This window comes from Schistocerca americana, chromosome 7, assembly GCF_021461395.2.
Source record: "Schistocerca americana isolate TAMUIC-IGC-003095 chromosome 7, iqSchAmer2.1, whole genome shotgun sequence".
NCBI lineage: Eukaryota > Metazoa > Arthropoda > Insecta > Orthoptera > Acrididae > Schistocerca > Schistocerca americana.
In genome coordinates this window covers 493238102-493260004 of record NC_060125.1, presented here as the reverse complement: position 1 = coordinate 493260004, position 21903 = coordinate 493238102, and positions in this window count along the sequence as shown.

The following is a 21903-nucleotide window of genomic DNA, read 5'->3' as shown; positions in this document are numbered from 1 at the left end:
GACCACGTGTGTTATAAAATATGTATGCTAACGAGTTGTAGTGTAAGTGATTCAGATGTCATGGTCATCGGTCACGAGACGTCCTGCCTTTGGGCCGACTGTTTTGACTCTGCACGCAGGAACTGTGCTGAGTTTAGAGAGAACAATGTATGCAACATTCATTCTGGAATGCAGCCGTGCCCCATCGATGAGTTTATATTCTGGCTGAACAATTCAAGCCATCTGAAAGCCGTCACATTGTGGTCCTACGGGATACTCAATGTACGCATCGATGGACTGCCACAAATATTGGGCACAATGTGTTGGTGGTGTATCACTGATCTCAACAGTGGTCAGTGGAACGTTTTCACACCTATAGACCAAGTTCTGGACGTCCGTCTAGTATAGACGCACGTCAAAATCGATGCACTGAGTGCGCAGGTGTGGCCCGCCGGACAGCATCTGGGGTCAAAATCTTGGCACATGTTGCATGTGCTGTGGAATCAGAGACTACATGACAGCAGTTGGATGAAGATGATGTGTGCCTCCGTATAGGCTACCACTGACGTTGTGATACCGCCAAGCATGCCTACTCTGGTGTATACAGGTTTCATGGTGTGAGGTGGCAAACAGTTGCTACTCGCGGCCACGTTTGGTGTTTCTGTAGGATGAAGTAGCCAGGGTGCGCTAAATTGCACAGGCTTTTATTCCGGTGCTACTGTAATGTCTCCGACAGAAGGACGTGCTTCCTCACAGAACAATTCATCTCCACATACGACTGCTACGACGTAATATGTTGCTCCTGGTGCACAAGTACTGTCCTGATGAGCTTGAGTACCAGGTCTCTCGTCCCCTGAACACGTATGTGACATGATGAGGTGAGAACTTACTCGTTCTTCACGACCTGCAAGAAATATCGCCGAACTGCAACAAACGGCGGAGGATCCTGGGGACAATGTGTCACAGCATGTAATCTGGATTCTTTACGATCGCTTCCACGCGAGAACTCAAGTCTGCGTTGCCGCCAAAAGGCGATACACTGTGTATTGATCCGACTTTTTCGGCACCCTGTATTGTGACGTGTGTGTGTGTGTGTGTGTGTGTGTGTGGTTTAAATTTGTCATATACTCCTACAATTGTAACCTACCTGACACTTTTCTTCTCCTGGAGCGTGTTGAATTCCCTTGCCGCGGTGTATTTTCGCGTCCATCATGAGTTGCAGGACTCTAAATATTCACACCTATGAATCACAATCACTAAGTCATACATGATAGTGTCGCAGGTAAACTGGAGAAAATCTGCAGGAAATTATCGGTCTCCTGTTAAAAACCATACGCCCTCAGGAGGAAGACAAATCCCAGAGGAAATGAATTCCCGAGCAACTATAGACCAAACACGCAAATCTGGATTTGCAGCCGCTGTAGTATGGGAGTCAATTTCACGACTTTCGTAATATCCTTCTTCAAGCACAGGAAAACTGTCTACGCTACCTGCTTAATTTGTACACGATGTCTTACCCCACTGTCCCACATGACACTGTTTTACCCGTAGCACCATTAGCTATTGTGATAGGGCTTTAAACTGTACAGACACTAGCTACATCATCAGCATCATAATCTGTTCCGAACTCTGAATCTTCTCCGCGCTCTTGTGTAAACTTTTTCTAGTAGTTCATTACATTATCAGCCAGAACTTTATCTGCGATGTACGTATGCCAGCACCATGGCGTAATTCCCGTACATCTAAACCAAGCACTCACAACTGTCACTGCGATCCATATAATTGTAGTGGTTAATAAAACAGAAAATGAGAAGAAATGCTTGAAAATGTGGTACGAAATGGTGAATAAAAAGTGGATTTTAAAAATCGTTAATGACCGTGAAAAAAGGAAAGAATGAAGTCCAAATCGGACTTCGTATTACAGAAAAGTTGTCGAACTTCGTGATTCGGAAAGGCTATTGCTGGGGTGGTCCTTGTGGCGTTTCTGAGCAAAAGTCAAACCAATTTCCACTACAAAAATTATTTGAAAAAAGACAGAGAATAACAAATGTAACTAACAGGGGGAAATGGCGTAGAAAAGAGTTCATCCTTTACCAGGTTAACATGTCTTCTTTCGTGCGGCGTCCAGGTCTTCAAAAATCTCCTTCATTTCTGCGTGAAAAGTGTGCTCCGAAATCTTGCAATAAGTTTCATTGTCCAGGAATTTCTAAAGTATCCAAAGCCGTCTTGACATTAAATGCAGTTTATTTTAGTTGCTTCTCTCCATCCTCCGAATTTCATAACAACTTCCACAATGTCTACACATGAATAACTTTTTTCGTCTTAATCAAATCACGTCTGCATTAAGCTTCCGCTCTCGAGAGACAATAAAGAAACGCATAGAAAAACAATAGTTACAATTTTAGTATTTTCTCTGCCGTCGAGCGCTCATATCGCTGCGACGGTAAAATGTATGTCTCAGGGAACGAGTGTAGCGCTGCATAACTATCAAACCAACCAAAAACATAAGTAAATAGTGTTTCTATTACATTAACATATGCACCTGAACTGTTTATTTTTTTATATTTTAACTGTTCATCCTACATGTGTACTGAGCGGAAATAATTTATATATTCTCAGCGGCTAACATTTTCGAAAGTATTTGTAAAGAAATATGTGCCATTGCACAGCATATAATCAGTACAATTGGATGCAAGTAGAGAGAGAATTCATGACAATCTATTTGCTTCCGTGTACGTCACGGGAGGAAACTAGCAGTAAATATGCTCACAGATGACTCCCGTATTTATCTCATGTTTTATAATACAGGAAAATTTGTTCTGAATTACACGAATCATCCATTACACAAGAAGTAGTCAGAAGAGTAGATCCACAGGCGACAAACGGTAACTGTATACAAAACCAGGTATGGAGAAAAGTGCCTCAAAGACAGTCAGTAATTATTCGTACCATTACTCATTTTTTTCCCTCATATATCAAACCTAAAGGCTTTCAGACAAACAAATGGTATTTAAACTTATCAGAAGATCTATTCTGAATAGATTAATATCAATAAAAACAATTGTATACAGTAAATAAAGTAATAAATAGAGTGTAAGACCAGTGGAAAATGCAGGATGTAACAGGAATTTTGGGACAATCTTCAAGTTGTTATAGAGGGTGTTTTAAGGAGCAAATTGAGAATTGGAGCCTGTGTCTGGGAACATCATCCCACAGTGTTAGAGAGTGTCGAAGTTACAGAATCGGCACCTGCCACCGGTCACCTCTTTGGCAGCAAACATGTCTCAGTATGCTTACAGAGCTTAGGTAAAACGTCCCGCAATGTTGTTTGTTCATCAGTGATAGCGACTGATTGCCACGGTCGCCATCGCAGAAGGTATAGCTAGCTCCTGAGTAGACAGGACTAGTGAGAGACAGAATAGCACCGTGACTTAGGGGCGAACAGATAAAAGTTTTCTTCACGTACAATCCCAGGGCGAGACACGATTGTCCGAAACTGTCATGCATCAAATCAACAAAGCAATAGAGTAGGCCTGTCTACGCAGAAACGCCCTGCATCTTCTCTACTGGCGATCGGAGCAATCAGTCGCCATCACTTGTAACCTCCCCACAAAATTCCTTCTCATTTTAGTATAACCTCAAAACAGAAAAATTCCTAAACTTCTCAACAGTAAAAATTATAATTATGGCGTTCACATTCAGTGTAACGTCCAAACAAAAAATAAATTCAGTAAGCTGGTAATAATACAATATAACTAACCTCTCATTTAAATTGTCGCTCACTTATAACTTTTCAATAATTGACTGTGAATTTAACCTGGTAAATTTTGGACGTCAGCAGTGCTGCGTCATGGCCCTGAAAGATCATTCTGAATAAAAAAAGAAAAATTCTTACCTCAATGAAGTCGCCGGATAACGCATATATATCTGCTCTTACAATAAGTTTTTCTGGCACAGCCCTGTGTAATGCTGGCCGATAGATTTGTCATTTATAAAAGGAAACAACTGATTTTTTTCTTTTGCAATAATCGGGATGATCATGGATTGCAGAAATTAGTAAATTCTTTAAATTGAAATGAATGGCTGTTAAAAGTTACTTTTTATGAGAAAGATTATTATTAGGAGATTTTTAAAACATTTACATGGGACTTGAGATAACAATACTACATAGGCGCGAGGCTGCTTTTTTACCTTATACAATAATGCTCAGGCTCCGGCATCGCTGCACCACGACCGGCCCAGCCAACACAATACACCAGACCAGACTGCTCGCTAACAACAACTTACTGCTACTGCTACACAGTTCCTACTGCAGTCAACACTGCTCTCTGGTCTGAGATTCTCTTATACCTTACATATCGCAGGCAGCGCGTGAGCAATACATCGAAATTACATCTGCTCGGACCTCTTACACACTGAACGACAAAAATTCCGCCTACGGTGCGTCAGTGTACAAATTCGCTTTTGCTACCGACGGGATGGCCTAGCGCAAGCGCTGACGTTTATACCATCAACGCTGTGCAACATCGTTCGATGTTTCCGGACACGGGTTCCTATCCCCATTTTGTTCCTCAAGATACTGTCTAAAACAGCTTGAATATGTCGCAACATTTCTGGGACACCATGTATATTGGTTGTTCCTCAAGATACCGTCTAAGGCCACTTGAAGTATGTCACAACACTTCTGAGACACCATATATATTTGCCAGTGGCACTCGAAAGTTCATATTGTTGGTCTGTTAGTCCTCAATAGTTATCAACATTAACAATTTTTTAGGTCAGGAGTATTTGTATTCAACTGAATAAAGGCAACATTTATTTTTCCACGCGCGCGTCACCTCGATTTATTAAGGCGTCATCAGTGATTTGAAACACAAACATATCTTCATTTGTCTGGAGCCTTTGCAACGTATGTTTTCTTCCGTTGAACTTAGAAATTACAAATGATGTTTCGTTAAAATCGTTCCAAACCTTCCACTGATAATCATAAATATACTTCCACAGGTCCAGTTTAAATTTGATTATTACTGAAAATTACGTGCGACATGTTGCGGTGGTTTCTTTGCCTTAGAATTAGTTTTCATGCAAGATCAATACATTTACTAGAAATATGGTACTTAATACAATCATTTTGATCAATGCAAAGGATGCGTATGTAGGATTCTGAGAACAACTTTGCTTTATGAGTCGCTGGAAATAACCTCAGACGACAGACGTGTGCTCAGGTGATGACGTCAGACACCTGGATAGACACTGACTCAACTGCCATGATGTTTCCCAGCGACTTAACTCGTATTTGCGGAGTGTCCACAAAGACTGTTGCTGCTTCACACATCATTAGTCCTTGAATGTTTTCATTATTCTCATCACACATCAGACGATGTCATGACAGAAGTAAACTATGAGGAGGGGTTGAGAGTAGTACTTGGGTGGCTCAATTGGTAAGGCACTTGTCTGCGAAAGACGAAGGTCACGATTTCGAGTCTCGGTGCGGTACACAGATATAATCTGCCAGAAAGTTTAACTTTCATCACAACTGCTTGAAAAATATTTTGTCCCTTTTCCGTTTTCACAATCACTTTTTGAACTTAACGGAACATTTTACTTCCTAATACCATGGATTTGATGTTGCGAATATACTGTATGCTTTAATACATCTTTCAGTTCAATGTTCAGATTTGTTTAAAAAATGAAAAGTTAATGAGATTGCCTGAACAGCTGTAACCGAGACAAGAGGACTCGGAAGTGAGGCCCATAAACCGACAACTTAGACACGGGAACTGAGAAACGAGAACTGGGAAGCAAGATCTGAAATCCGTGGACTTAGAAGCGAGAAATGAGAATTGGCGACTAAGTAACTATAACTGAGAATCGATATTTCGAAATGGAGAATTTTACGATGGCTGTTGTTGTTGCTGTTGTTGTTGTTGTGGTCTTCAGTCCTGAGACTGGTTTGATGCAGCTCTCCAAGCTACCCTATCCTGTGCAAGCTTCTTCATCTCCCAGAACTTACTGCAACCTACATCCTTCTAAATCTTCTTAGTGTATTCATCTTTAGGTCTCCCTCTACGATTTTCACCCTCCACGCTGAACTCCAATGCTAAATTTATAATCCCTTGATGCCTCAGAATATGTCCTACCAACCGGTCCCTTCTTCTTGTCAAGTTGTGCCACAAACTCCTCTTCTCCTCAATTCTATTCAATACCTCCTCATTAGTTATTGTGATCTACCCATCTAATCTTCAGCATTCTTTTGTATCACCACATTTCGAAAGCTTCTATTCTCTTCTTGTCCAAACTATTTATAGTCCATGTTTCACTACCATACATGGCTACACTCCACACAAATACTTTCAGAAACGACTTCCTGACACTTAAATCTATACTCGATGTTAACAAACTTCTCTTCTACAGAAACGCTTTCCTTGCCATTACCAGTCTACATTTTATATCTTCTCTACTTCGACCATCATGAGTTATTTTGCTCCCCAAATAGCAAAACTCCTTTACTACGTTAAGAGTCTCATTTCCTAGTCTAATTCCTTCAGCATCACGCTACTTAATTCGACTACATTCCATTATCCTCGTTTTGCTTTTGTTGATGTTCATCTTATATCCTCCTTTCAAGACAATGTCCATTCCGTTCAATTGCTCTTCCAAGTCCTTTGCTGTCTGTGACAGAATTGTTTCTTCTCCGTAGATTTTAATACCTACTCCGATTTTTTTCTTTTGTTTCCTTTACTGCTTGCTCAATATACAGATTGAATATCATCGGGGAGAGGCTACAACCCTGTCTCACTCCCGTCCCACCCACTGCTTCCCTTTCATGCCCTTCGACTCTTATAACTGTCATCTGGTTTCTGTACATATTGTAAATAGGCTCTCGCTCCCGTACTTTACCCCTGCCAACTTTAGAATTTGAAAGGGAGTATTCCTGTCAACATTGTCAAAAGCTTTCTCTAAGTCTACAAATGCTAGAAATGTAGGTTTGCCTTTCCTTAATCTATGGTTCAAATGGCTCTGAGCACTATGGGACCTAACATCTATGGTCATCAGTCCCCTTGAACTTAGAACTACTTAAACCTAACTAACCTAAGGACATCACACAACACCCAGTCATCCCTTAATCTATTTTCCAAGATAAGTCGTAGGGTCATTATTCCCTCACGTGTTCCAACATTTTTACGGAATCCAAACTGATTTTCGCCGAGGTCGGCTTCTACCAAATTTCCATTCGTCTGTAAAGATTTCGTGTTAGTATTTAGCAGCCGTGGCTTATTAAACTGATAGCTCGGTAATTTTCACATCTGTCAACACCTGCTATCTTTGGGATTGGAATTATTACATTGTTCTTGAAGTCTGAGGGTATTTCGCCTGTCTCATACATCTTGCTCACACGATAGTAGCGTTTTTTCAGGACTGGCTCTCCCAAGGCCGTCAGTAGTTCTAATGGGATGTTGTCTACTCCCGGGGCCTCGTTTCGACTCAGGTCTTTCAGTGCTCTGTCAAACTATTCACGCAGTATCGTAACTCCCATTTCTTCTTCATCTACATCCTCTTCCATTATCATAATGTTGTCCTCAAGTACACCGCCCTTGTACAGACCCTCTATATACTCCTTCCACCTTTCTGCTTTCCATTCTTTGCTTAGAAATGGGTTTCCATCTGAGCTCTTGATATTCATACAAGTGGTTCTCTTCTCTCCAAAGGTCTCTTTAATTTTCCTGTAGGCAGTATCTATCTTACCCCTAGTGAGATAACCCTCTACATCCTTACATATGTCCTCTAGCCATCCCTGCTTAGCCATTTTGCACTTCCTGTCGATCTCATTTTTGAGACTTTTGCATTCCTTTTTGCCAGCTTCATTTACTGCATTTTTGTATTTTCTGCTTTCATCAATCAAATTCAGTATCTCTTCTCTTACCCAAAGATTTCTACTAGCCCTCGTCTTTTTACCTACTTGATCCTCTGCTGCCTTCACTACTTCATCCCTCAGGGGTACCCATTCTTCTTCTACTGTACTTCTTTGCCCCATTCCTGTCAATCGTTCCCTTATGCTCTCCCTGAAACTCTGTACAACCTCTGGTTCCTTCAGTTTATCCAGGTCTCATCTCCTTAAATTCCCACCTTTTTGCAGTTTCTTCAGTTTTAATCTACAGTTCATAACCAATAGATTGTGGTCAGAGTCCACATCTGTCCCTGGATATGTCTTACATATTAAAACCTTGTTCCTAAATCTCTGTCTTACTATTACATCATCTATCTGATACCTTCTAGTATCTCCAGGAATCTTCCCTGTATACAACCTTCTTTTATGATTCTTGAACCAAGTGTTAGCTATGATTAAGTTATGCTCTGTGCAAAATTCTACCAGATGGCTTCCTCTTTCATTTCTTACCCCCTATCCATATTCACCCACTAGGGTACCCTCTCTCCCTTTTCCTACTCTCGAGTCACCCATGATTATTAAATTTTCGTATCTCTTCACGACCTGCATAATTTCTTTTATCATACATTTCATCAATTTCTTCATCATCTGCAGAGCTAGTTGGCATATAATCTTGTACTACTGTAGTAGGCGTGGGCTTCGTGTCTATCTTGGTCACAACAATGCGTTCACTATGCTGTTTGTAGTAGCTTACCAGCACTCTTATTTTTTTATTCATTATTAAACCTACTGCATTACCCCTATTTGATTTTGTATTTATAACCCTGTCTTCACCTGACCAAAAGTCTTGTTCCTCCTGCCACCGAACTTCACTAATTCCCACTATATCTAACTTTAACCTATCCATTTCCCTTTTCAAATTTTCTACTCTACCTGCCCGATTAATGGATCTGACATTCCATGCTCCGATCTGTCGAACGCCAGTTTTCTTTCTCCTGATAACGACATCCTCTTTTGTAGTCCCCGCCCGGAGATCCGAATGGGGGACTATTTTGCCTCCGGAATATTTTACCCAAGAGGATGCCATCATCATTTAACCACACAGTAAAGCTGCATGCCCTCGGGATTGTAACTGTCATATAAACGCTTGATACATTAATTGTTGTTGCACTATGAACAAAATAATGCAGATGATGGTTTCAACGTAGAATGGATTATAAATAAAACAAAATCACAGCAAACTAAGAAACAGAAATAATGAAAGCAATAACTCGGAGTAAAATATAGAATGACAGAATGGAATTAATTAAATCGAAGTTAAGACATAAAAAATTAAAATCACTCCAAATCGAAAAAAGAACGTGAGGAGGAATAAATCAAAGCAAATAAAAAAGTTAATACGATGATTCAAATGTTGTAGCAAAGAATCACAAATAAAATTACATTTCAATCTAGAACCTATATCAAAATATCAAAATTTTTCGATAAATATTTAAAAATAAATACCTCAAATCCAATGATAGGATTCGAACGCCACAGCTTCAGCATGTGATTAATACATATTTCAAACTGTACGTAGGTAACCATTGCGTAAAGTAGTTTCAACTTTACCATACCGATACAAAAGTCATTAAATGTCACATTATATGTGACTGCTCTAGCGGCAGAAGTATAAATGTTTGTGTCAGTAATTTGAAAACCATCGAGTCCTTTTGATTGGTCACTTTTCATTCACTTCGATGGATAGATATGATTTAACTAGTAAGTCTGATGCAGATTACGGAAAGACTTTGCGTCCCATAAAGTACTGCCATTGCAATAATACATGTTGTTGTATGATTTTTTCTGGAGAAATTTCAACCTGCGGCTCGCTGTGAACATGACACACTGTGAGAAATAAAGTTCAATAGAAACTCACAGATAAAAGATAAGGTGTTCTGTTACTTGGTAAGGGCCACACTGGTAAAAGCAGAGGACCTGACACCTGATCTTTGATGCCCGTGGCCCAAAACAGCCAATCTGAGAAAGGTGTACTGAAAGCTCTAGGAACGCAGCAACGAATTTTGGTAAAGCAGCAGGCAGTATTCTTCGTCAAAAACAAAACTCTGTTAGATAGTGCTCTCTTAAATACAGCAAAACAGGGCTCTGAGGAATTGTAGATTGCACATTACTGACAGTCTGTCACCAGGGAAAGAGGTTTTTTTGTTATTATTTCCTATGACAAGAGAAAACTGCATGAACATCAAAGATAGACCATTGTGTGTTGGTTGCAGTGTAATGTTCGAGTTGACTTATTCGAGAACAGAAGGGTTTAGAACGAGCTGATAGAATCTGACGTTTTACAGCGTGTGATGGGAGATTTTTAACAACAGGCCAATTAGGCATTCGGTAGAGAAAATATTATTTTCTAAGGGTGCATTAACAAAATTCCCTTGGCACAAAATGCAGATAGGATTCGTTATCACTTCCAAAATGTGACACTTGTCTTTCAGCTCTTAGTAACTTCAACTCTTGGCATCTTTGGAACTTACTTCAGGGATGCGGAACGTCAGACTAGGAAAACAGCTCTCCTAGGAAGCAGAGACTGGGGAAGTCCAGTGCTTGAGTCCACATCAATGCAATTCTTAGTGTGCATTTGACGACAGATGGTCAGGCCATCGGCAACCTGCTCACGTTACATGGGCGTAGCCATTTGCAGTACTGGTACGTTGCGGCAAACAGAACTTTGAAACTCAACATTAATTACGGTTCAGACTTCCCATATGTTCGACAATATAGTCACAGTGACATGGATAGCTTCAGCTTCCCTTTCAAGCCTTACAATCTGTTTATTGATGCTAAGACACGTTGCGAAAAATGCATTAGGAAAGGGAGATTATGTTTAGGATACCCCCTCCTCTACGAATGAATTTTGCGAACCAATAATTGTATTAGCTCTGTTTCATTCTCTTCCAAGGTTTAATTGTTGTCAAGCAGTATCATATCCTGTGCTTTTTTATGTTTTGTGCATATAAATTTTTTAAATAAATTCCTTCACAAAAACGTATTTTTCATTGAAGTGGTTAGTGAAGCTCTATCATGGTCAATGTTTCTCCATAAAAGAATTGTGAACAGTCCACTACAAGTGTCACCATAAGGCACGAAAAATTCTAAAGTGTTAATTCAGTCCGTTGTGCACAATTTAATCCAGCAATTATTCGTAAGGGTTAACCTGTCTCACAGTTAATTCCAACACAGAATGTTCCACGCCAACGGGGTTTCACAAATTGTCGGACACTACAACGTGAGAACTGAAAACCGGGGACTGATGTCGGGTTTAGAGAACAATGAGAACTCGTTGGAACTGATAATTCTTCGTTCTCGGTTTGCCCATTACCAGTGTGTGTGTTTGTGGAGGGGGGGGGGGGTGTACATTCTTTTTGACTTGTTTATGTCCGTCTCGTCATTTATCAGTAGCTCATTTATCGTACTGCATAACATTAAAGAAGCCATAGAAGGAAATGAACAACTGATAATTGACTGGGCGCATAGAATCAAATGCTTCGGAGAGTTAAACACACTACTGGCCATTAAAATTGCCACACCAAGAAGAAATGCTGATGATAAACGGGTATTCATTGGAGAAACATATTATACTAGAACTGACATGTGATTACATTTTCATGCAATTTGTGTGCATAGATCCTAAGACATCAGTACCGAGAACAACCACCTCTGGCCGTAATAACGGCCTTGATACGCCTGGGCATTGAGTCAAACAGTGATTGGATGGCGTGTACAGGTACAGCTGCCCATGCAGCTTCAACACGATACCACAGTGCATCAAGAGTAGTGACTGGAGTATTGTGACGAGCCAGTTGTTCGGCCACCATTGACCAGACGTTTTCAGTTGGTGAGAGATCTGGAGAATATGGTGGCCAGGGCAGCAGTCGAACATTTTCTGTATTCAGAAAGGCCCGTACAGGACCTGCAACATGCGGTCGTGCATTATCCTGCTGAAATATATTGCTTCGCAGGGATCGAATGAAGGGTAGAGCCACGGGTAGTAACACCTCTGAAATGTAACGACCACTGTTCAAAGTGCCGTCAATGTGAACAAGAGGTGACCGAGACGTGTAACCAATGGCACCCCGTACCATCACGCCAGGTGATACGCCAGTATGGCGATGACGAATACACGCTTCCAATGTGCGTTCACCGCGGTGTCGCCAAACACAGATGCGACCTTCATGATGCTGTAAACAGAACCTGGATTCATCCGAAAAACTGACGTTTTGCCATTCGTGCACCCAGGTTCGTCGTTGAGTACACCATCGCAGGCGCTCCTGTCTGTGATGCAGCGTCAAGGATAACCACAGCCATGATCTCAAAAATGGTTCAAATGGCTCTGAGCACTATGTGACTTAACACCTGAGGTCATCAGTCCCGTAGAACTTAGAACTACTTAAACCTAACTAACCTAAGGACATCACACACATCCATGCCCGAGGCAGGATTCGAAACTGCGACCGTAGCAGTCGCGCGGTTCCAGACTGTAGCGCTTAGAAGCGCTCGGCCACACTGGCTGGCGCAGACATGGTCCCCGAGCTGATAGTCCATGCTGCTGCAAACGTCGTCGAACTGTTAGTGTAGATGGTTGTCGTCTTGCAACCGTCACCATCTGTTGAATCAGGGGTCAAATCTTGGCTGCACGATCCGTCACAGCCATGCGGGTAAGATGCCTATCATCTCGACTGCTAGTGGTACGAGGCCATTGGGATCCAGCACGGCGTTCCGTATTACCCTCCTAAACCCACCGATTCCTTATCTGCTAACAGTCATTGCATCTCGACCAACGCGAACAGCGAGGTCGCGATACGATAAACCGCAATCGCGATAGGCTACAATCCGACCTTTATCAAAGTCGGAAACGTGATGGTACGCATTTCTCCTCCTTACACGAGGCATCGCAACAACGTTTCACCAGGCAACGCCGGTCAACTGCTGTTTGTGCATGAGAAATCGGTTGGAAGCTTTCCTGGTGTCAGTACGTTGTAGGTTGTAACCTCCCCCTCACTTATCGACCTTAATGACGGTGAAAAACTAAACCGCGTGTACATAATGGAAATTTGGGTAAAGCAATCGTCACCGAAGTTAATTTGTCGGTAAAGAGGGAGGAACTGGTTACATCTAAATGAAAGGAAAAATACAAATGAAATTGGTGAAAATTAATTTTGAGAAAAGGGGAAAATTCATAAAGAAAGTAAATGTGCGGTCGTTACGTTAACAATTAATTGGCGTTAATTAGATATTTGAGATTTGGGAAAATTACGGTCGCCATTCCTATGGACAAATACTATAATAACTGAAAATGAAAGATTAATGCACATATAATTAGTACTAAAAGCGTGGCAACTGAAGGTTGACACGTGTTGTGTGAAAACTGACTGTTTGTCAGAAGTAATAAATTTCTCTACACTCTGACTTAATTTAGCAAAGGAATTAATAAAACCGGAAAACTTAAAGTTAATTTAGTGTCTGAAATTAATAGTGAACTTTGTTTCTGAAGCACTACGAAATTCAATAAAGTAAGGTTAGTCTTGGGCTACCTCAACAATCATTTCAAAAGCTACTTGAATCTACGCAGTTTAGAAATAAGAGATTTAACTTTGAACTTTAATTAAATGATTCTGAACAATTAACAAAAGTAAAATTTTGTACGTACCAAGCTGAGCTGCAGTCACAGGTAAGCTAAAATATGGTAACAAAACTCGCACTCTTAATTTGTGCTTGTGGAATCTAAATATTGTAGCCAGCTATGAATACTTTAACTGAACATTGAAATTAAAGCAGTGAAATGGAATGATATTACTTTAATGCTGGCGTTCGAATTTCAACGACACTCGGGTTCATTCCGGGAAAGGAAGGGACCCTGCTTGGCAATGCAATTGGGACAATGAGCAACAAGGGTTCATGCTACGTTGCTGTAATTTTTTAGGCAAGAGTTTGAAAAGCTGAGGTCTGCCATACAGTTCTAAAACTTTACGTGCTTCCAGTCTTCCTTGCTGGTTGATTGAAGGTTTGAAGTCGTCGATCGAGGAGGTGGCGACACTCACTCATTGTCGGCCGTCGCTGTTACAGAAGCTGGATGTTGGCGCGCCTTCTTCTCGACACGGTCACCAGGCGAAACAGGCTCTTGACGTGCACCAGCTAATGCTTCCCGTCCCCGACACTGTCAGAAACTATCATCCCAAGTCGAACGCAATTACATGCTGCCAAACACCAAAAGCGCGGAAACTCGCGGGAGCGTCACACAACACACCTGCTACACCGCCCTACTCCAGCCAGACGCCCTCTGCCCGCGCTCCATGCAGCAGAGTTAACACTACCAAAGATCCTAAACACTTTGGTTCTCCCCACGACCTATCGATGTAGTCGTTCCATAGCATAGTTTTCCCTAGGCCAGACCCAGCGTAAAAATACAAATAATATTTACAAAACAAACCAATTATACATCGACATAAATGCGTAAATAGTAAAACAATTACAATACATACACAGAAATGTCATATCTTCAGGTAACAAATAAAGGAAAAAAAATTATAATACAATAGATGTAGATAGGAGGATATGCATTTCCGGCGTTCCAAGGTGTTGCCACCGGCGCCAATCTTCTGTGAACGCTCTGAAAAAATAATGATTTGCATATCACAGCAACTTCGTCCTGTCGGTTAAATTTCGCGTCTGTAGCACGTCATCTTCGTGGTGTAGCAATTTTAATGGCCAGTAGTGTAAATACACACACACACACACACACACACACACACACACAGATATGCACAACACCTTTTACCACCGACTTCATTGAAAATGTTGTGCAGTATTCACATATTATTGAATCATTCGGTCCTTAGACGTAAAATGAGAAATCTCGTAATTAACACTGAACCAAGTTATTCAAATATGCAGTAGGGCACCAATATATAAAGAAAGACTCTTTGACTACCGCACATGAAAATGTATATCTATTCTAACAACTCAAGAGTACCAAAAATAATAGAAATGAAGAAATAACCTTACTTTCATGAAACATGTGTTATACAGTTAATGCATGCAGTATGTCTGGCTGACAAACAGGCCGTCTTCATGACAGCAGGCTGCCTTTCACAAAGCAGGCATTTCAACGGTAACTAGATATAAGCTCTGAAGACATCAATAATTCATTGCTGTAGCTGCTTTTCGTTTAAAATATTCATAGAAATTGTCAGGGCTGTGGGGAAGTGTACTTGTTGAATGCTTCAAATTTCGCTCCGAATATTAAAAGTTGTAAGAAAAACAAAATTCCTAACACTTTAGAAAATCCAAGAATATATTCGCAATTGCGAATATGGATAACCATCGGCTGTATAATGGAATGCTGACGAAGAAAATTTGTCCCGGATTTCCCTCTTATTGAGAGCGGACCACCTACCATTTGGCTATCCGACCATGACCCACGGCCTGACCGGAACTCCCATAAGTCGTAACCACATGTCTACAATTTGTATCCGTACATCCATTATGTATGTTCCCGTACAGGGGAAACATTTTACTTGAAAGTCGCTTGCCGTCCGCTGTGGGCGAGTGGTTCTAGGCGCTTCATTCTAGAACCGAACGACCGTTACGGTCGCAGGTTCGAATCCTGCCTCGGGCATGGATGTTTGTGATGTCCTTAGGTTAGTTAGGTTTAATTAGTTCTACGTTCTAGGGGACTGATGACGTCAGGTGTTAAGTCCCATAGTGGTCAGAGCCATTTGAACCATTTGAAAGTCGCTTGCACGGTGTCGGTGGACAAATACGTTGTTATTCCGACTTACGATGCAATGTTCCTGTGGAAAGTGCATCGTAATTCTAATAAGACAGGCACTGCAATATTGTGTTCATCCGCCGACATCGTGTAGCCGCAAGCGACTGTCAAGTAAAATGTCTTCCCTGTACGGGAATACACATAAAGGCTGTAGGGAAATTGCAGGAATGAAGATTGGGTTTAATGTCCCACCGACCTCAACGTCATTAGAGACGTAGCACAAGATCGAATTGAGCGTGGGAAAGTGGAAGGAAATCGACCGTGCTCTTTCTATGGACCCATCTCTACATTTGTCAGGACTTATTTAGGAAAATTACGGAAAACATAAATCTGGAGGGCCGGACGCGTGTTTGAACCATCATTCCCCCGAATGCGAGTCGAGTGTGATAACTACTGCGCCAACTCGATCGGTTTTGGATGTATGAGTGCAAGTTGTAAACATATAGTGAGGGTATTCACTACCAGATGACATAGCTGCTGGTAAAACTTTTGGGATGTGAGGTCGTGGTCCAAGAAACTCTTCTGTTCTTGACGTTTCGCCCAAGACTGTGCTGGACATCTTCAGAGGCGCTTCTCCCTCAAGACTCAACGGAGGAGTGCCTCTGAAGATGTCCAGCACAGTCCTGGACGAAACGTCAAGAACAGAAGAGTTTCTTGGACCACGACCTCACCTCCCGGAAGGCTTACCAGCAGCTATGTGAAGATATAGCTGACGACATGTCGAAGTTTGAGTGTGGAAGTGGGTTGTGCTCAGATAGCCAAATGGTAAGGCGACCGATCGGGATAAGCGGGAAATTCCTATTCGAATCCTGGTCCGGCACAAATTTTCACTATCGTAGTTATATTATACAACTGATCGTTGTTCATATTCCCAATTGTAAGTACATTTCCTGTATTTCATACCGGCTGTAGGCGCTGCAGCACCTATTCCTTTGTACGCATGCCCGAAGGATTACAGCTTCGTAATTCGGAATGCAATGCAACATCGTATTTAGTGAGTCAGTTCGACAGTCCTCATACGTGCTAGATCGCTTCTATTGCCAACTTTTGGTTTTGAGACTGTGGCGACTAGACATGTTTCTTAACCACACAGGATGGTTTTGTTCCACCTTCAGAAATATAACACGATGTGTGACAATCTTTAACTTTTCTTTTGTCCCTGCAGAGACTACGTATTCAGCAATAAATACGGCAATAGTAACGTTTCTTTACGAGAGCCCTTCCCCCCCCCCTCCCCCCTCGAGCACGTCAGCTAATAACAATGAATTCGTGAATAACGTTTAAATAAATGTCGTGTGGCTAGGGCCTCCCGTCGGGTAGACCGTTCGCCTGGTGCAGGTCTTTCGATTTGACGCCACTTCGGCGACATGCGCGTCGATGGGGATGAAATGATGATAATTAGGACAACACAACACCCAGTCCCTGAGCGGAGAAAATCTCCGACCCATCCGGGAATCGAACCCGGGCCGTTAGGATTGATAGTCTGTCACGCTGACCACGCAGCTCCCGGGGCGGACAAACGTTTAAATGAGGTGTAGGGAAAGCAATAAACATCAGTTACTTTGTCGGTTTGGAAATAATTTTAAACGCCTTTTTAACCCACTGCCAACTGCCTTATTTCCCATATACTACTACATTTTTCATTTTTCAGTATCCACAAACTAATAAGGCGCAGTTCTGTTCAGAAAATCTATTACTGCTGTAGGAAAAGGGTTGGAGTGCACCGTAAACACATGCGTAGAGTTCACAGCGTTCCCACAATGGTTATTAAAGCCCACGTGGCAAAACAGAATGTTCTCATAGCCTGAAGTGATACGTGCGTGACTCCCACGTAATATCGCGCTTTGGACTTCGTCATTTCCTAGCCTGAAAGCGAACGAATTACGTTCGTTTATTTTTCTGTCATAATTCACCTTTTGAGGTATATGATTCTTCCCCCTGAATCCATTCAGAAGCCATACGTTAGCAATTTTTTTGTTTAAACGTTTCTAGTTTTAATAGGAACGATATGTAATTGTTCCAACAGTAAATCCGATTCACTGCTGCGGACAGTGTTCCGAATTACAACACCAATGGTACCGTGTGTATCAGGCGATAATTATCAAGGAAAATACGGTATTTACGATAACATAACATTCTTTTGACTCTTTACAATGATGCAGTAGTATTGAAAACGGCTTGTAAGCTCTAGAACCAGTGGGAGCGAAAAAACGGACTTGTAAGAAAGCTTTTCTCGATTGTTACGTCAAGATTTTCAGATCTGTACATACTTATTTACTCGAATTATAAACACGATGTATGATTGGAAAGTTTTAAGAATGGGCTTGTAATTGTACAACGGTGGTACTTTCATGCTACTGTGATGCATCTCCTTCAAAATAATCCCCTTCTGACCAAACTCACCGACTCCAACGTTGTTGCCACTTTTCGAACATTCCTGGAAATTTTTTTCCTGAAGTGTGTTAAAGACGCTCTCCGTATTTTCCTGGATGTCTTCAATCGAGACAAATCTCCTCCCTTTCAGTAAAGATTTCAGTTTAGGAAACAGGTAGAAGTCCTCAGGGGCCAAATCAGGGGACTACGTCGGTTGTGGAAGCACAGGAATTTTGAATTTGGTCAAAAATTCAACGATGCAGAAGACACGATGAGCCGGATCATTGTCATGGTGTAGCACCAACTCGTCTCTTTCCGCAATGCAGGCCTTTTCTTCCGCACCGATGACTTCACTGTCTGGTCTCCTTCCCCAAAACAACCCAACCCCCAATCTTCCGCACCTTTTCATGCAAACGCACAAGGACACATTTGTGGTATGCCTGGTTAATAGTCTGTCCTCCAGGAGTAAACTCATGATGCACAATACCGGTAGAATTGGAGAAAACCACAAACATTGTCTTCACTTTCGACTGACTTTGCCGTGCTTTTTTCAGTCGTGGTGAACCTGGAGTCTTCCACTGCTAAGACTGCACTTTGTTTCAGGATCATGTCCATCTGTAATCTGTAATTACCCTGTTTGCCGACCGAAATGGCCGAGCGGTTCTAGGCCCTACAGTCTGGAACCGCGCGACCGCTACGGTCGCCGGTTCGAATCCTGCTTCGGGCATGGATGTGTGTGATGTCCTTAGGTTAGTTAGGTTTAAGTAGTTCTACGTTATAGGGGACTGATGATCTCAGCAGTTACATCCCATAGTGCTCAGAGCCATTTCAACCATTTTACCCTGTTTAACAAATCTGCGTCCGATGAATCAGTTCTTGGCACACTTCAAGCAGGTATTGTCTCTGGTCACTTGACAACACTTTTGGAATGAATTTTGCGGACACTCGTGGCATCTTCAGATCGTCAGTTAAAATTGACTGAACTGCATAGAAACTTAAATTAAGTTCATCAGCAATCTCCCTAATTTTAAGTCTGCGATCAGAGCTCACTAAGTCGCAACCTTTCACAACATTTTCATTCGTTTTTGAGGTGGAAGGACGGTCGGATCGTGGTTCATCTTCTAAGATTCGACGCAATTTTTAAATCTGTTGAACCAGACAAAAACGTTTGAATGGCTCATACAATTATCTCCAAAAGCTGTTTTTAACAGTCTGTAAGTCTCAAAAGCTGATTTCCCGGTTTTAGAACAAACTTTCACACAAACTCGTTGCTCGATTTTTATGTCCATTTTCATGCAGACAGAATTCGGCAACAAGTCTTAACAGACCCGCAGTCAACTAGTTGCCACAACGAACTGAATAAAGGAAATGCAGTTTCCTGTCAGAGGGCGTTCAAGGACATGGCAATGACTCATTCCGCACCCTCCGTGTACCTGCCCGAAAAACTAGTAGGCAGTAGCGGATCCATTCTTAAAACTTTGCAATAACATCTCCTATATCCACAAGACCGTGACATTCAGGGCCAGTAACAATCTTTGCGTGTCAAAATTGCAAGTTCGTCGTCAAGAAAAAAGGTAGTTTGAAAGAAAACTGTTTGGGTACTACTGATATAAATATATAATGGTAAAGAAATGGAGGCGTAAGTAAAGTAGTAATAGGATGTGAAATACAAAACTCCAAAATTATCGCGATACAGTAGTTCTTCTACGTTTTGGCAGAAATTTTTAACCTGTTTTAGGGAAATAACTGTTCAAAACAAAGAAAATGAAAAGAACAAGTTTAATGACCCTAGCTAACTGCAAATGCATAATGATTAACCCGAACTTTAGAGAGTGGGCGTACGGTATGAAGCTATTTTTGCAGTTATCGACCACAAAATTCCGGGTCATCCAGAAAGTAAAAAAAACATTGTGTGCCACACCCAGGGCCGATTCTCTACCAACGCGACCGCAAGCGTGTCAGTCGGTTCCTTCCCCCGTATCATAGTCAGCGCGAGCGGAGTTATGTTGCTGAGCAGTCATGTTTCTTTTTTCTGTAACCTTTCCAAGTAGCGGCGTCCGCTGAAAATCCCGTCAAATGCGAAGTTCGTAGTGTCATTCGGTTCCTCCATGCACAAAATTTTTGGTCTATCGAAATTTTAGGGTAATAAAGAAAGATTTTGGTGACAGTGCAACGAATGGGTCTTTAGTGACGTGGAATTTCGTCGGCAAATGTGTTTTCAAGTCATAACAATCCACGGCCATAAGCATCAGCTCGAACACAGTAAGAATTTTAACGTTTTAAGTGGGATATTTTTAATCATCCTCCTTGTAGGCCTGATTTTGCACCAAGTGATGTTCACTTATTCCCGAATCTGAAGAAAATTTCGGGCAGAAAAAGTTCTCATATGAAGAAGACTTCAAAGAAGCAGTGAGTTCCTAGCTAAGATCTGTTATTTTTCAACACACACTCATTTTCCCAAAACTGACCTGTAACTAATAGAAGCCAGAGTTAAAAGGGCCAGTCGAATCTGGGTAATGAACCCACATCAATAAATGAGTTGTGTATTAGTACCAGTGATAGCCAGTACTGGATGTAAACATCTGACATTTTTATACTGAATTGCATGGTTCATCAGTGAGAAGCCACTGCCCCGAAGTCACAATTAGGGAGCTATAACTGCTTGGCCACGGACGATCACGTAGGCCGACAAGGGAAGCCGTTGCTAGTGAGACTTCTCAGAAAGGTCTTGCCAGCAGTTGCGAAGGTTAATGCTATTAGGTCAGCCAGCCTTGCTTTGAAGACACACCCCTGGGCGCTGCTTGTCAATAGTCGCAACACAGATGCGATGTCCTGTAGGGTATGTTTATGAACAGAGACTATTTTTAACAAACTGATTTGGAAAGTGAGGAAATGCCTTTTTTCTGAAGCCTGGAACAACGGTATTATGAACTGAACTTGCAATGGAGGGATAAGACATGGGAATTCAAAAACTGGTCCTATATTACAGTAAATGCCTTCACAGCTACGGCGACTACATTGAAAAATAGATCAAGGTACTGTAACTTTGTGGACAAAGTTTTGTGTTAATAGCTTCCTTTCTTATTAAGCTATGCCAAAACATTCTTTACTTTCTGGAAGACCATTAATTTTTAAGATTAAGTGCGTGGATTCATTCAAACAAATAATGCGGTGTCACGATACAAACTATGAGGTAAACTTTTCAGCTGAGTAATTATGGATTAATCACAGGTACGGACACGACTCCACATTAAGATCACTGTATAATGCCAAGTAGGCATCGTTGTGAACATTACACAGGCCTAACGAGGCGATGAAGTTTTCATTCGGCTGTGTAGATTTAGGATATCAGTGGTTTTACTAAAATATTTGAAACGAGAGTTGGAATAATACCTTTGAGAAGATCCCATCCTTTCTAGTAATCGGCGATGCTACCTTGGTTTTTTGCTGCTGTGTAGTCACTCTCTAAACACTACTCCATGCGAGCAAACGAGTTGAGACTTCGGCTGACGTTGCTACCACCTTAGGTAGCTGGGCTATGCACGGCTCTGTTTGAATAAAAATAACTCTATGTAGTCATAGGGTCGCGCTGCGCACGTCTGATTTCAAGTCCAACAATTAACTCGTTGCAAGTACTAATCTGTAGCTGTGATTCTGCGGTCAAATAGCCTATGCACTGGCTAGAACTGCGAATTAATGAGACACATGGGAATTTAAAATAAAAGATAAATGAAAATCGTTCTGTCTTAACATTAGTAATTGATGTAGACGAGAGAGAATTATGCTACATAGTTTTTATTTAAGAAAGGGCATCTCAGATAAATGAAAAGTGGTCCTA